The sequence below is a fragment of the Morone saxatilis genome, unplaced genomic scaffold (genome assembly GCF_004916995.1).
Source record: "Morone saxatilis isolate NCDOM2014 unplaced genomic scaffold, NCSU_SB_2.0 Contig2, whole genome shotgun sequence".
NCBI lineage: Eukaryota > Metazoa > Chordata > Actinopteri > Moronidae > Morone > Morone saxatilis.
In genome coordinates, this window is record NW_023339762.1 from 26,088,082 (window position 1) to 26,091,568 (window position 3,487).

The 3,487-nt window shown below is 38.9% G+C and overlaps 1 protein-coding gene across 1 annotated transcript in view; it reads left to right on the plus strand.

The window, feature by feature from the left end:
- LOC118330976 (voltage-dependent calcium channel subunit alpha-2/delta-4-like) overlaps nucleotides 1-3,487 on the plus strand; it is a 24,705-nt gene that overhangs the window by 979 nt on the left and 20,239 nt on the right. The window lies entirely within an intron of this gene.

Genomic DNA, 3,487 nt, shown 5'->3' on the forward strand with positions numbered 1-3,487 from the left:
TACATTTACTTTTCTTCACAAAAATGAACCAAACACTGAAATATAGGCCAGTAACGCTGAGACAGTAATAGAAGTATTTGACATATTTCCACAAAGAGCTTTTTTTCTTCCTGTTTAATAATAAGAAACTATTGACAGTACATTTAAAAAACAGTGATTTCAGTTTGACTTTAAATTGATCCACTCAAACATTTTTTATGGGACATTTTGTAGATTCACGTTGTTCCTCTTATCTCTCTGTGCAGCAGTTGGTCCGTAACACGGCACAAAGTAGAAAAACCAAAACCGAAACCAGCTCCAGATGCAGTCTGGTTGGTTGGGCCTGTGAACTACTGTTGTCTCTGAGCAAGGCATTGTACTGGGCAGCTCCCAGTGTGGATGTTAAACAGTCCTGACTGGACTTGTTCCAGATAAATAAACTCCCAGAGTGCACTGTGTTTCCATGAGGATCCTGAGGGAATATGTTTGTGTCAGCTGACTGCAGTTTCCCCTCAGGACTCACTGAAATCTGCTCTGCTCTGTTTCTGTCCTACAACTGCTTTTAACCTCCAGTGTGAAACATTGAGGAGGATCTGTTGATATTAATAGGTTTGTTTTCATTAGTGAATAATCACCTGAAAATAACAGTTGTTGTGTTTTTGTTAGAATGAGACTACAGAGTAGATTATACGTAGTCCGCCATGTTTCTCCATTATGAACAACAGACAAAACCAACTGTAGATGGTCTTTCGCGGCGACTGTAGTTTCTCCTACATGCTTGGTTGAGGCGAGGGGGTTTCAGTTGGTTGAAATCTGCAACTTCACCACTAGAAACCATTAAATCCTTCGCACTGGTCCTGTTGGCTGCAAATTAACTGCAGTTCCTCTAACGGCCACTAGAGGCTCCAGCAGTGAGTCAGTCTCCATGTTAGGCCCCATATTAAAATAACAACAGAAATAAACATGTTTACAGCCTTTTGGTCTGTTGAGCTAACGGGGGTGAATTTTTATATAACTAGCTGTTTAAATTATATTAAGGCTTTAAGTTATGCATAATTAAGTGCGTGTCCACTTTGAGTGACAGGTGGCTGTTTTCAGTAACCAGGCTTCATTCAGCCTCAGCGCTACGTCTTTGGCCATTTTTAGATTAGCCAAGGAGTCAGCGGAGTCCGCCCAGAGCCGACCACACTGAGGTCTATGTAATCAAACATTTAACATTAACCAGCACAACTACATGTTTACCTTCAACACAGCGTCGTAACCTCCAAACAGCTCTCTGAGGAGCTCTCTCTGTTAAAACATTCCCACTTTCCAGACCCAAAATCGAGACAGATACAAGGAAACATACCCACATTTTATTTCCAAAGAAAGGAAATGTCACATTTGTCACAATAAACACAAAATAAACTCATTAAACTAAAACAACTGAACCTAAAAACAACAACAACAACAAAAACACAAAAAATCTCTAAAACAAATATTGGTCTGAAAGTTAATTTTAATAACAAATCATTATGGGAAATCTCACAAGAACTTTTATTTTAAAAGCTAACTCAACTGCATTTCCCAGAATTCACCTGTGAGACAGTTGCGGTGGTGCCGTTGTTTTCCTTCCTGTTGCGGTTGCTCATGCTAACAGCCTCATTAGCATGAACCTGTCAGACAGTGTTAGTGGAGCAGCAGTGGCTCCCTGCAGCAGGACGATCCTGGAGGACACACTCTCCCTCCTCCATCACCATCTGTGTGGCCAGCATGGCTCGCTATCCAACACCCCCCCCACCGTCAGCCCGGTCACCTTCTACCCTGACCCACATTCACCATCCGACTGACCACTGCAGGCCTGCATGGAGACCGCCATGTTACCTGGTTACAAACACGCCCTGAAAACAATGTAGAAAGTGAAAATCAAGTACAGAATTGAAGTATTTGTGCTTCTCGTCAACCAACAGTCAGCGTTGTTTTTAACCTTGAATGCAAAGAGTCCAAAACGACCAGATCTTACAGGGTTACACAGTTGGGTCGTTTGGAGGACTTTTAGTTTTTAGTCTTTATTTATTTTTGTTAAGCATTCAGACTAAAAACTAGGGATTTACTTTACCTTTAACTTCAAATCCAGTGTGATATCGACATTTTTTATGACCGTTTTTAACTATACGAATATCAATATTGATCATTTGTTAAATGAGTTTGTGATTTCTATAAAATAATGGTAATTTTTCTTAAAAGAAAGAATGAAAATTACGCTTAAAGGCAAATCACAAACCGGTCATTAATAACATAATAACATACCATGACATAATATAATATAACTGATTAGCACAATGACAACAGTGTTATAACATGATAACTTTTTATTGCTATAATTTCACATTATAACCGTTGCCACTATATAACAAGAAACTATTTAAAATATTCTATTTATGTTGTTCTCTTGTTATTATGATTTATTACATTATAACATAAAGTTATAACAAAACATTTCATGACATAACGTGATTACTTATTGTTAAAAAATATACAATTAATCTTATCCTAAAAACGTATCAAAAAACCTTTTACGTTATAAGATACGGATCAGTTTTTCTTTTTGTGGCAGGAATAAGCTTCCACAGCTGTGTGATTTTGGACCATATGAGTAAAACAGACAATCACAGAGAGCTGATGTTGCTTCTAGATTGATCCATCTTGCTTTCTCGACCACAAGGTCAATATTTTAGACTTGTTTCCTGTCAGCTGGAGCTGGAAACTGATTCAGACTTCATCAGAATATCTGTTTTTGGGACTCCTCCTCTGTGAGTTGTAATTTGTTAATAATGTTATTTGCTATTGTGTCACATCTCTCGTGGTTTGACCTTCTTTCTGTAGGTTGTAACTTGTAAAATTAAACGATGGCTGCATTTGTTGTCCGGTCAATCCGTCGGGCCAATCGGCCTCGGCAGGAATCAGAGTCAGCTGATTAGATTTTGGAGGTGATCTTGACGGAGGATTTAATTTTATTGGGTATTTGTAGTTGAAATTGGTGACAGATGGAAAGACGCTGTAGGTATATAAGCTGAAACATCAGGGCTTGTTTATATGAATCAGTCTGGGTGTATTTTTGATGTTTGAAGCTCTTTTGTTAAGAGCCCGAGATAAGAGATAGAAAGTAAATCTGTGGAGAGCTGGAGGCCACACAGAGGGATTTACTCAGCAGCTGGAGAAGTCATTCTGAAACTGAAAGACAAACAGGTTCGATCCCGAGTTGATCAGCTTTGTGTCCCTAGACTGAATCCCTCACTGGCAACACGGCAACAGATAAAGTCTGTAAATGGAAACTACACATGAGGCCAGACTTTTCTCTTTCTAAAGGTCAAACACCAAAGTGACCAATGTTGGTAATAAACCCTGAATAACCCAACTAATGCAGTCTATAGTAATTATATCATATTAAATGGTGGAAATCCTTACCCAGGGGAGATGTACTATATGTAATTTCTGCCACTAGGGGGATCATGGGAGTTGTTGTCTT